The following is a 13,903-nucleotide window of genomic DNA, read 5'->3' on the forward strand; positions in this document are numbered from 1 at the left end:
ATTTTATTTAAGAAAGAAAAGATTTCTATTAATACTTTTAGTACAGCCTATGAGTGATTGTCATATTTTTGATGTTTAAAAATATCTGACAAACTGACAGCTTAATCTTGTGATTCTAATTATAAATGTGTGATAGATTTTAGACATTCGACTTATTTGGATTGAAATGCTTAAGAGTATTTGATTAAGTCTAGACAATATTAATTTTGTAAGTGATAGAATATTCAAAGAAACTTGAGCTAGTCTTTGGGAAGACTTTACTTACTAAAGTCAGAAATTTGCCCAACAATTATCTGATTTCTTAAAATAAAAATTTAAGTATACTAAATTTACATATATGTGAAATAATTAAGGTTGGAAATGAAGCTGATAATTTGAAGAATTCAGTATGTTCAATTTGAATCAAAGAGAAGTCAAAGAAATTGAATCTGATTTGTTTACATTTACCAGAAATATAAGCAAAATAAGATACATAAGCTGACCTTACAGTCCTAAAGAAAACGGCTTCTATTGTTGACCTGTGGTGGGGCACGTAGTAAGTTTCCTTTCTGTACATAAAACTCACCTTTAATAAATGATAATTGGTACTTTCCAAATATGAATTCAGTTAAACCTTACAACTAAATATCACATGGTAGTGGTCTCGCAAATTTGCAAGTTAGTTAATTGAGTACATTCAGATTGCTATAACAAATTTCCATAAAACTGCATATATATATATATATATATATATATATATATATATGCAAGAGGAATTTTCTTGTCACAGTCCTGGAAGTTGGAAGCGCAGGACCATGGCATTGGAATTAGAATATCTGGTGAGAACCCTCTTGCTGGTTCATACATGTTACCTTCCCATTAGATCCTCTCTGGGAACCAAATCCATTCATGAGATTTATGCTAATCCCTTCATGAAGGCGTCACCCTTCAATGCTATCATCACCTCAGGAGTCATGATGTCAACATAAGAAGTCAGTCGTAGGGAGGAAGGGAACATTTGGGCCACTACAATAGGAAGGTCAACACATGAAGGTCATGAAGCCACAAAGATGGCAAAGCCAGGGTTCAAATCCAAGTCATCTTCTCCAATTGCTCTTGAGAAAAAAAAAAAAGAGTTTTAATAGGCAGTGTACCCAAGTTTCTCATTCTTCTTTTTCTCCATAGTTATAAAGTTTCCATGAGGAATTCCAGGAAAATTCCATTGTGTACTTGGAATGACCCAGACAGAAATTGTTTTTAAGACATCTAACTTCAACCTTGATCTTCAACATCCTAAAACAAGGAGCTCCCTCAGTGCAGCACTGAGCACAATGCTCTAAGCATCCTTCAGAAGACCCAGCCTGGAATACCCAACAGTCATGGAGTGATTCTCATTTATTTTCTTTTTATAACTTTTAGGATTCACTTGTTTAATTTTATGCTTTGCCTGCATGTGTGTCTGTGTGTCACATGCATGCCGGTTCTTGTGGAAGTCAGAAGAGGACATCAGATCCCCTGGAACTAGAGTTACAGTCATGAGCCACCATGTGGACGCTGGAAACCAAACCCCAGTCCTCTACCAAACCCCAGTCCTCTGCAAGAACAGCCAGTGCGCTCAGCCACTGAACCATCTCTCTAGCCTGTTTTCTCCTTTCTTTCTTTCTTTCTTTCTTTCTTTCTTTCTTTCTTTCTTTCTTTCTTTCTTTCTTTCTTTCTTTCTTTCTTTCTCTCTCTCTCTCTCTCTTTTTCTTTCTTTCTTCCTTCCTTCCTTCCATCCTTTCTTTCTTTCTTTCTTTCTTTCTTTCTCATCCTGTGCTATTCTATATAGCCCTTTCCAAATTAATTTCCAATCTAGGACCCAGTGTAAAATAAAACAAACAGGGGATTTTGAGTCTACTTAATTCTGCCTTTAATTCTAAAAACATAAGTCCTCCCCTTCCTTCTGTTCCCAAACCCCGCCTGTCATCCGTAGCCAACTCAACAGTGAAACCCTTCCCTTGCCTACCTCCTGAAGACTGCCTAATCCAAGGTGAGCGTGCCTGCCATTGGCAATCTACCCACTAGGCAGCCCTAAGCACCAGATCTTTCTAGAGCATGCATAACTTCATTGCACCCTCCCTAGAGCAGGAAGGCATTCTTGGGCTGCTGATAATTAGCAGAGCCATCATAGTTAGCTTCAGATAGAGAGTTAGCCACACACATCATGTTTTTCCATTTACCAACTCCATGTACTGCTGGGTAAACTGTGGGCAGTTTATAGTTAAGAAGACAAGGTTACTGTGGAGACCAGGAGAGAGAGCTTATATAGTACCCTTAGTAGGGTTCCTCAAACCAAGTAAGTGCTCACTAAATAAAAGCTAAGGTAGTATTTACTATTAAAAGAATTTACAAAACTGTGGATAATTGCTGCTTTCATAGATACCTGTCTCATGTTTAATCCCACTTTTCATACAGCTTAAAGAAAACAGGCCCCTGAATTTAGAACTCTTAATCATTCTTCTATTGAGAACAAGAGAACATGTGTTATGGGATCAGGGAGCAGATGGGAGGCAGTGGATAAAACATGAAGAACATTCAAAAGACAAGCGTAAATTGTGGAAGATCCATCTTCTGTTCGCTTTGACTAGAATAATCAAAGGTTTAATCATAACTGATGTCATAAAACTAAGCTAGCTAATGTTTTCTTTCTTTAACATACAAACTTGTAAGACATTGGCCTCAGAACCCACATAAGTTGAAAATGGAATTGTAATATTAGATTTCTAATGATATAATTCAAATAACTAAAATGTCAAATATTATCATGCCCTCATAACACTTTTCAAACTTCAGAAAACTGAAATAATACTATAAGGAACCTGAGCCAGATCTTTCAAGGCTTAAAAGCATACTGACTTTGAAACTAGATCCAAACATCATAGTTCTACATGACATGAAAGTCGTTGAAGTATCTAATTAAGAACAGCAGACTTCTGCCTGCCATACTTGGTCCTGGAAATAAATAAAGCCCAGGTCTGTTGACAGTGTACTTTGGGGAGGGGGCTCAAGAGAGAGTTTCTGTATCACGCTTTCTTTTGTGCCACCAACCAGCTCCCAAATCATGACATGGAGACTTATTACTAGTTATGAATGTTCAGCCTTACCTTATGCTCATTTCTTGCTTATGCTTATAACCCGTTTCCCTTCATCTATGTTTTGCCTCAGGGCTTTTTATCTTTTTTCATTCTGTATGTCCTACTCTATGTCTGGCTGGCTGGCGGCTGCCTGGCTGGCCGGCCGGCCCCAGGTATCTCTCTCACTTTTTCCCTCTTTCTCTCCTTCTTTCCTCTCCCAAGCCTAGATTCCTCCTCCTACTTATTCTCTCTGTCTGCCAGCCCTTCCTATCCCTCTACTGCCTAGCTATTGGCTGTTCAGTTTTTTATTAAACCAATGAGGTGTCTTAGGCAGACAAAGCAACGCATCTTTACATAATTAAACAAATGTAGCATAAATAAATGTAACACATCTTTACATAGTTAAAGTAACATTCCACAACAGGTTTCTCTGTGTAGCCCTGGCTGTCCTGGAACTCAATTTGTAAACCAGGCTGGCTTCAAACTCACAGAGATCCATCTGCCTCTGTCTCCCAAGTGCTGGTATTAAAGGTGTACATCACCATGCCTGGCATGACCTTTTTTTTAAAACACAACCTGTAACATTCTTAAAGGAGGTGGGCAGTCAGAGCATTCTGTCAAAAGAAAGAGAATGAAAAGATACACTACACAGTCCTTAGGACACATCAGAGATAGCCCAGGAAAGAACAGGCAATCCGGATTAAGGCCCCTCATGAGACAGTGAGAATGACAGACATTTCTGTGACATATTTACAAGAATCCAGCAACGCCAACACCAGGAGAAATCCATTTTCTTGTAGCATACGAATTCACATAATAAATAAAACATCAAACCCCTTCAGAAGTTCCACTTTGAACTAATTAGTGTGTTCTAGACTCTATGAAGAGAATACTAATAGAGCCAAGCCTGGTGGCACATGCCTGAAATCCCAGCATTAAGAGGCCAAGGCAGGAGAAACATTAGTTTGAGGTCAACTTAGACTTCATGGTGAGCTTGTGACTAGCCAGGCCTAGGCTATAGAGACCTTGTTTCAAAACCAAACAAAACTAGCTAAGTATGATGGTGCATGCCTTCAATCCTAGCACTTGAAGGCAGAGGCAGGCAGATCTCTGTGAGTTTGAAGTCAACTTGGTCTACATAGTCAGTTCCAGGACAGCCAGGGCTACATCATAGAGACCTTGCTCAAAAAAAGAAAAAAACAAACAAAATAAATTTTGAATCATGGACTATAAGAACGTGTTAGCTCACACCTATAATCACAACACTCAGGAGGCTGAGGCAGTCCAGCCTGGCCACTTGTTCTAGTTCACACTGGACTGCATATTTAGCTCCAGGCCAGCTTGGGCTATAGAGTGAGACCCTGACTCAATTCCATCATCTCCCAAAAGAAAATGATGCTGGCACATGTCATGATATACAATAAAGAAATGTATCTTATTCTGTGACTTCAGGTTTTGTTTCTCCTTATGAAAGAGATGGGAAAAAAATAACAAAAAATGTCCAAGCATAATAATTACTGCTGCTATTTCTACACTTAGTATATATATTGCTGAATAGAAATTAAAGCTTGGTACATTGCTTAACATAAAGCTCAAAATCTGGTAGATTTTTGTGCACCTTTAAGTTAACCTAACAGAGAACACCCATCAGAGTCATCATCCATAAACTAGGGGCAATGGCCAGTACCTGCCTCCTAAGGTTCATGTATAGAAAATAACAAGCTCATATTTGTAATGTGCTCAGCATAAGGCCATGCACACTGGTTGTTATTGATTGACTGGCTGATAGATTGATTGATTAACTGACCAACTGATTTTAAAAAAACAGATGGAAATCCAAATGACTGCATTCGAACAGGGGCATAGAAAATCAATATATAACCAGAGAAAATGCCAGACAGGATCACAGAGAAGCCCCTTCCCATCGATTTATAATTCAAGAGCTTGAGTAAATATCTGTTCTTCAATAGAACTATACTTGACACACCACATCGTGCTCAAACTGCATAAAGGGCCATGTTTGGCTTGAATGACTACAGTTAGCAAGGAGGAAAGACAGTTGGCAAGGGATCAATACTCAGAACAAAGCCCATTCAAACACACCCAACACTTGAGACAAGCACGTAATTTATAGATCCACTGTAATCTTGAGTATCTCTCATACCTGGCCAACTGGATTCCATCGCCTATATGGAGAAAAATGTCTTCTCAGCCCTTCACATCTGGTTTGCGATGCTCAAAAGTGCACATAAGCCAAAATTCCAGAGACACCCATTTTCGTCAGAGGAGGAAAGTAGGTCTCTGCCACCATAAGGGGAACCGCTGGTGTGAGAGTGCCTAGTCTCAGAAACGCTACGGAAATGACCTTAGTTGATCGCCAGGGATGCAAACCCTGAGGTATTAAAAGGATGTCGGGAGCCACCAGTCTTTCCTCCCCATCTTGAACACTGTGCCCCGAGGGCCCTCGGTGTGAACAGACCTCCTTTTCACGCACTGAACCCTCACCTCCCAGTTCGGTGTTTCACTTTTGACCGATTTTAAGGGAAGAAGCAGGAATCTAGCATAAGACACTTGAAGATGAGCGTGATCAAAGGAACTCAACAGAAACCCAAATTCTCCTACCCACTGCAGTACCACAGCAAACAGCCAGACTGAAGAACAAGGCATGCAAGGCAGGGTTTCTGTGAATGCGCATCACCACACACTGAGCTTCGAATATCTTTCTAGTGGAACTACAAATTAACCAGACCACATTTTAAGGAGCAGTTCCGAGGGCATAAACATTTGCTTTTAAACCAGTGTGGGATTAAGTGGTAACTTTTTCCCTAAAAGAAATGAAGGCAGCAAAGTAAACCACAGGAGTAGATTGGGGTGACAGATACAGTGAGTTAAAAACAGAAAAATCAAAGAAATAATCAGAGCATGTATAAAACAAATACTTCTTCAACCAGAGTTCCAATAGCTTCATCTATAAGAAGGAAGTACTTGGGTTGGGCAGTGGTGGCGCATGCCTTTAATCCCAGCACTTGGGAGGCTGAGCCAGGCAGATCTCTCTGAGTTAGAGGCCAGCCTGGTGTACAGAGCGAGATCCAGGACAGGCTCCAAAGCTACACAGAGAAACCCTGTCTTGAAAAAACAAAAAAAATAAAACTAAAAAGAAGGAAGTACTTGGTCCACATTTGTCAACTCTGTCTGAATCTATATACTATGTAACTGTGACATGTAACTCAGAGGGAAGAGAACTCAGCCATTGTCTTTGAACTATACTTCTACCTCATAAATATAAACCCACACATTTCCCACCCAGTACTTAGAGTTTACAAAATGGCTTTAAATTATCGTATCCTTCCTTAGAGCACAAAACTGGAATATACCCACAATAGTTTTTCCACGTCTACCAATCATTACTAATAAACATCCCTTCCTGCCACCATGGCCAGCATCTCCCCACCTGTCCTCGGCACAGTAGTGATGATCAATACCCATGGTACAGAGTAGGTCAGAAAATGATATATTTATAGCACTTTGCCTCGAGGTCTCAGGGTTGCCTCTTCTCTAGCCACATATCTAAGCCAGTGTTTGGCTAATGAAGTCATTAAAAACCTATCATCCTTCAGCAATGTGATCTTATAAATGCTACAGCACATTGCACTAGATGCTGAATTACCAAGCGGTAACCATACTATCACAGTGCAACCAGAAATTGCAAGAGAATGGTGACCCAGAAACGGCAAACAGAGGCTCAGTGGCTTTAGGCTGCCGGGCAGGCTTTATGGTTACAGACAACTGACTTTCAACTGCGCAAAGATAATGTCAACTGGAAGTTAAAGAAAATTCCTTGGCTTGCTTTGGTGTCCATCTCTGGATACATTTGGTAAATTTAAAGGACAAAATCATCAGGTCTAGTAACCGACCATACCACCAATTACCAAACTGTATTTTAACAACTTGGACCAAATATTAAGGCCCATTTTACTTTGTGAAAAATCAGACTGTTAAACCAGGATGTGCAAGGGAAAGACTAGCACCCTTGGGAACTGCGGAGAGCCACGACCAGCCCTTCACACCTAAGGGCGTGCTTGCTTCCCCCAGGTGGCTGATCTGAGTCAAGGCCCTAAGGTACGCTCTGCACTTCCTACTGTAATAGCACGACTGTCCCGGTGTGGCTTTCTTTTACCACCTGGTGATATACACACTGCAGAATGCCAGGGATCCATGTAAACATGAGACCAGAGCTTTTGTACATACACCAATACAGTTAAGCGGTACATTCAATCCATGGCTGTGTATTTCTATTTACTGGCTTTATTTTGGAAGGGAGCACAAAATGATGCTGTTTTGAAGATGTCAACCTATTGAATCTTAAGCCTGTGTGAGCTGGCAGGGAAGGGCGAACAGGAGCCTGTATTAACACCAAGCAGTTCTATGCTTCAACACTCAACTAATTGTGAGCCACAACTGCCCAGGCTAGAATTCCCAGTGTGGGTTTCATATAGTTACATGTACAGAGTCCTTGGACTCGAATGTTACAGTTGCTGACAAAGAGCTAAATAAAACCGCACTCCTGGTACCTTAAAAAGAACTCAAACTGTATTTTTAGTACAAACCGGGCAACTACATTCTGTGACTATGTAGTGTGCCTTCATTTTTGATAGCATGATTGCCTTTCAGGCTGAAATGAGAAAATGCTGATTTCCTCCCCTGCTTATCTCCTCAAACCCGCTCTACTTCATTTTAATCAGGCTAGTATTTCATTACCTCATCAAAGGGTATTTAGTAGAGCATCTGCCAGCCACTCTGCAGGTAAAACTCAGTTTGAAAACAAGCCCAATTGTGGAATAATCTGGAAATTACTGTAACGTAAGTCCTTTAGTTTCCAATACAGTCTTAGAGTGAAGTGGCATTACTCAAAATTGCCAGCACACAAGAACTGGCTTAGGAACCCAGTAATCAAACAAGCTAACAGGTGTTGGAATCCCAAAGAAAGAGGAGGAATATTAGATAATCACTCTAGGCTGACACCTCCTGTAGCTATAATATCCAGAATTCTAATCAACTTAACCACAACTCAAAATGATAGATGTTACCGGTTCATTAACTATAATAATAGCTAAAAAAAAAAAATACAGTGCCGATCATTCATTCCATACAACGTTCTCTAACCTACTTACACATGATTTTTCTAAGTTGGGATATACAACTTAATCAGGTGGCTGCTTCCAGTTATCAACATAACATCTGTCCCCAGTTAATATCAATGACAATCAGCACACGTATAACTTCCCTAACTGGTCAACTGTAATCCTGAAAAACGGACGTTGTCTTTCTCTCACGGTAGTACATATCATTTCTAGTGCTTCGCTAAGTCTTCACTATCACATTTTCAATTCTTTTCTTTGTGTCTGCAACAAACTATCGTGAAATAATCTGCTGGCTTGGGGCCATTGAAAAGGAGTGGTACCCACAACTTAAGCAGTTCCCCATCCGGTACCCCAGTGCCCTTGGCAACTGCACCCCAGTCCTCGCCACCACACTGGTAAACACTGATGCAAAGGCCGCCTGGATACCTGCCTCCGGGGGTGCTTTGGATGGCTCCCTCGCAAAAATACACAAGGCATTTTCCACTTGCCTAAAGCGTGAACACAATGTCTTCCAAAAAACAATAGCAACGATGTCAGTGCCAAGTATCTCCTCGACGAGGTATTGGTCCAGCTAAGAGCCTGGAAAGGCTAGATGAGGAGCCTGGGTACTCTTTCCTACCATGCAGTTCCAGGTTCAGATTCAAAACCCTAAGGAACTTTAGAAACCACTTCTAAATGCGTGAACCACAAGCGTCAGAATGAGCTGACTTTTCGGGGATTTGTTTTAAATTAATTAAAAAAAAAATCTCTCATGTGTTCCTCTTACATCTATCCTATTCTGTAAGAAATTAACCATAAAACACGAAAGTCCTGGGGCAATTTTGTTTCCTTCTAAAATCATCAAAGGCGATGGAGAGAGGTGGGAGCAAAGAGAAGATACCCCGGCAGGTGGTTATGACTCGGCCCGCCCCTCAACTTGGTCGGGACAGATCAGATGGTGTCGAGGGCTCTGTCCCGCGGCCCGGCGCGCGGCCCGAAGTTTGCTGCGGGTGCTGGGCGCGCGGGGTTCCCGGAGGCCGGGGCTGTGGGTGGCATTAGGGTGGCCCGGCAGGGCGTCTGGTGCATCCCCGGGGCGGGTGGACCCCACACTCGGGAGCTTCTGGGACCCTTCCCGGGCCGCAGACTGATGCGCGCCTTACTTACCTGGCCAGCGGCGGTGGGGGGCGGCTGGAGGACGGACCGGGGGATCGATGGGAGGACCGTGAGCCGCTCCGGCGGCGGCGCCGGGGATTAAGGGAGGCGCGGCGGAGGAGGAGCCCGGGAGCTGCGGGCGGGCGGGCCGCTTTGTCTCCACGGCGCACAGCCGACCCTACGTCACCATGGCAACCGCCAGGGCCGGGGCCGGCCCGGAGCCTGAACCCCCGAGGCACCAGGGTCCAGGACCCCGCCGGACCGAGAGGCCCACGCCCTTCTCAGCAGTTGGGCTGTGCAGCCGAGACAAGGACCCCACCACCCAGCCACCCACCCCGAGCCACGGCCACCGTAGACACTCCCGAGTCTCAAGAGTCCCTTGCCAAAGACGGGAGGATCCAGAGAGCCCTAAGCACACAGCCAGATCTTATTGGCCGGCCAGCACTGCTTTGCTTCCTCACACTGGACATTCCAAAGCCCTAAGGTCCCCATCGCCACCCCATCTTTCTTCTATCAAGCTGTGCCCTCGAAACCGAAATTCACTTAAGGGAGAAGAAAGGGCGATACAAACTGATAAACTATTGAGCAACTGGTACTCGGTGCTCCCTTTGGGGCTGCTGCAGCAGGTACTAAGCTGCCAACAGTAGACAACGCCCCTCCTCCTCCTCCTCCTCTGCCATCACCTCCAGCAGCAAGCTTTGATTCTGCTGCACTTCTGGTCTCCCGCCAACCAAGCCAGGCACCTGCCTTGCCAGGGGCTCTCATAGGAAGGGAAAGGGGGGCTTTACTTCTGTTATAAACACAGGATGCTAAACCACAACTTTCACACACAGGCTGCACTGTGGATTCGAGATGCTGCCACACTGCTTAGGGACTGATTCCGACTGCTGAGCACCTACCACGAACACCAAGTGACTGTGCCACAGACTGGCCGTGTACTGCAGACTGACACTTGGGGAAGGAACTAGGATCCTTTGGCACAGTCTAGGCATCCTCACCTGAGGAAATTTTTGGAGAAGGAGGGAAAAGTACTAGCAGGCCTTGGGGTCATGCTTCCTTTAAAGGGCAGAGCAGGAGGGCAGCTCCCCCGGGTGAGTCATCCCTCCATCCTATGTTTTCTTGAAAGTTCAGTGATTAAATCCAAATCCTACAGTGCCTTCCTTTGGACCTCAGCGAGCAGGGCACTCACTTCCTGGCATTTTGTGAATCGCCAAAGAAGTGTCAGTAACATGCTAACCCCCTGGAGAGCTGTTGTTTTCCGGGCTTGCAAGCGATCTGACTAGGATATACACCTAAACAACCGTATTTCCAACCGAGGCCACACGTATTAACTGATGAAGAGGGCAGATCCATTTTATGTAATAAAATGAAAACATTTCATTCCTGAGGAAGCTTGCCTACTCTTTTTTTGATGAGAAGATTGGTGCTTCCAGATGAAGTCAAGAGAAAGAAATCTTTCTGACAAGCCATTAAGTCATTTGGAGACATGTATCAAAACTCAAAATGCATGTATGTTTTTCCCAGCTATCTGAATCTGAAAAATGTTACACAGAAACCCATGAATACGTAATAAGAGCTATGCAAGGTTGCACATCCAGCATTTTTCTGCCAAAAAGAAAAAAATTAAAATAAATTGTATGCCAACCAATAGTGATCTGCTTAAATATATTTGGTACAGTTGCACTGTATAACACTATGCATCCATTAAAAATAATAAAACACACAATAAATGCATGCTCAGTTTCTTATTGAAAGAATGCTGTGGACACCTGCACCCCAGCATCATAGTTTATGTGAGATTATATTGCTGGGTTTTCTTTGTATCTTTAAAAACAATATTTGCAGAGGGTAAACCCAGTCTGTACAAAAGTTTGATAACCATCTAGAATAGACAGTGCTATAGTTTGTTAAGGTTCCCCACCCCCACCTCCACAGAGACCACTTAGAAGAAGCTTGGTCTACAAAGTAATAGCACTGAGAGATTTCAGGACCTTTAAGAGGTGAGGCCTAACTGAGAGATGGGTGAGTCGTCACTGTCCTTCACAGAGGGATTAATGTGCTGGAATAAGGTAGACCCTGCAGGAGTGGATTAGAATGAGGCTCACCCCTCCCCTCTCTCGATCCCTCTCTCATCATAGTGCGCGATCTCTCTTGCATGTGCTGTTGCCAAAGCTGGTGCTAGCACTGTACTTGGCAAAACTTTGCACCCAACCGGGCAGTGGTGGTGCACACCTCTAATCCCAGCACTCGGGAGGCAGAGACAGGCGGATCTCCGTGAGTTGGAGACCAGCCAGGTCTACAGAGTGAGTTTCAGGACAGACTCCAAAGCTACACAGAGAAACCCTGTCTCAAAAAAACAAAAATAAAAACAAAAAAAAAAACAAAAAACAAAAACAACAACAACAAAACTCTGGGCCCAAATAAACCTCTTTCCTTTATAAAGTACCCAGCCTTGGATATTTTGTTATGGTGACACAAAACGAGCTAAGAAAGACAAACAAACAAGAAAGAGATGAAAAAGAAAGGGGGAGGGATGGAGGGCACAAGAGAAAGGGAAGAGGGCAGGATTGGTACCCCACAACCAGAGTAAGAATGGAACGGACTGTTGCTACCCTAGACAATTCAGCACTGTTTAGACTCTTGGCAATTGTTCTCCTAAATGAGCATCTATTAGTCTGGCAAAGATTAAACCAGGGATTCTTTATCGATTTATAAATATCAAAAATATTCATGGACCAATATAATATTGCCTTGAGTGGAAACTGAATATTCATGGACCTATATATTATTGTATCGATTGGAGACTAAATACAGAGGAAAGAAGGGTCATTAAGTGGCCAATCCCATCTTCAAACATCAAGCATCTAGAAAAATCTGCATGGGGTCCCTACTTAGAGAATTCCTGAAGAACCTGGTTTTGCGTTAATATATGAGACAGTCTTCTTACCTGGGCCTCCTTTTCCCCTGGTGACCTCTTATATCTCAACATGAGCCATAGAAGATAAGTATACAAATCAATCAAACGTTTACTAATTATAAATGGCAACTAATTTTCAAAAATAGTTCTTTAATATATGTAATTTTACTTTTTATTGGAGATGGAAGTGAATTTGTATTCTAATGAGATGGGTGTGCTTATTTATTTTTTCATAAAGAATTAAATCTTGGCTGAATACTGCAGGACATGGAACATCTCTAATGGTGTTGAGAGTTGGTTGATAATTTGTTTTTATAGTCATCAGTACTCAGAACGCCACTTCACATAAACGCATTAATACTAAATGGCAGAAGTATGTTTAAAGCCATTTCAGAAATTGTTGGAAATTCATTCTGTCCTACTCCCAAGCCAGAATTACTGGATGATTTTTTTTAATCAATTCAAATCTCAAAGACCAATTTTAAAAATCAAACATTCTAACAGTATATAACCTAAAGATAAGTTAATAATATATTTACATTACTGAGAAATGGCATCAGAAAAATATCTGAAGTCTATGTCTTCGGTAATGAAGTCATTGTATTTCTAGTCGAACAGAGAATATTGTTCACAGCATGCGATGGTTTTTGAAGCCGGGTAGTGTTCGTTGGTGGTGTGTGCACGGCGACATGTACAGTACAAAGTGCATGTGCTGTGTGTTCAGAACCAAGGCTGCAGTGACTCCTTGGGATGCAGCCTGGGCCCGTGCAGCCAGCAGCACCTTGCACTCATTTTTCACTACATTTTGAATTAATTTTTGGTCATTAGCATTCCAAACCCTCTAACTGTGACCCTCACCTTCAGTTACAGCATCACATCACACAGTTTAAGGACCTTTGGTCTAGACATTCACATTTATCTGGGAGGCTTAGCTTTATCCTAAGCTCTGCTTCCATGCCACCTCTTGGGCAGAATTAAAAAGTTGCGAGCAAATTATCATTCCTACTGTGCCCTCTTTCCTGCCGGGTGGATCACGGGAACAGATTAAAGGAGTAGCTTTAAGCCAGCTATCTAACCTAAAAACGGAGGGACTGTAATAGGATATTAAAATCATTGTGTGGGATTGGAGATGCCACAAAGCAGCTGAGAGCACTTGCTGCTCTTCCAGAGGACCTGAGTTCAGTTCCCACCTCCCACATCTGTTGGCTCACAACCGCTTGCAGCTCCAGGAGATCTGACACTCCTCTGACCTCCATGGGCATGCGCACACAGCATTCCTAACACATATGCATATACACACATAAAAGTAAGTCATTAAAATTTCATGATATGTCTCTGTGACCATTGCGATGGCTAATGCTGGTTGTCAACTTGACTGCATCTGGAGCAACTGAAACCCAAGCAGCTGTGACTCCTGTGAGGGAGTCTCTTGATCTGATTGTCAGAAGCAGAAAGACCCACCCTAAATGTGGCCATGCCTTCTGGTGACAGCTGAGACAAAAGGAAGAAGGGAGCGTTGCCTTCTGCCTGCTTGCCCTCGTTCTCACTGTCAAGTTCCTCTGTCCCCTTGGCTGGTATCAGAACCGACTTCCAATACAGACTAAAGCAGCAGCTCTCCAGGA

The 13,903-nt window shown here is 42.8% G+C and overlaps 1 protein-coding gene across 2 annotated transcripts in view; it reads right to left on the reverse strand.

Moving 5' to 3' along the window:
- Nucleotides 1-10,329, reverse strand: part of Rnf182 (ring finger protein 182) — a 52,659-nt gene extending 42,330 nt beyond the window's left edge. For both annotated transcript variants that reach the window (XM_052728793.1, XM_052728794.1), the window contains exon 1: nucleotides 9,377-10,329. The gene's annotated coding sequence lies outside the window, so the exon portion shown is untranslated. The remainder of the gene's footprint in view (nucleotides 1-9,376) is intronic.
- Between the last annotated feature and the right edge of the window lie 3,574 nt (nucleotides 10,330-13,903).

This window comes from Peromyscus californicus, unplaced genomic scaffold (assembly GCF_007827085.1).
Source record: "Peromyscus californicus insignis strain IS unplaced genomic scaffold, ASM782708v3 Scaffold_8__1_contigs__length_139910024, whole genome shotgun sequence".
NCBI lineage: Eukaryota > Metazoa > Chordata > Mammalia > Rodentia > Cricetidae > Peromyscus > Peromyscus californicus.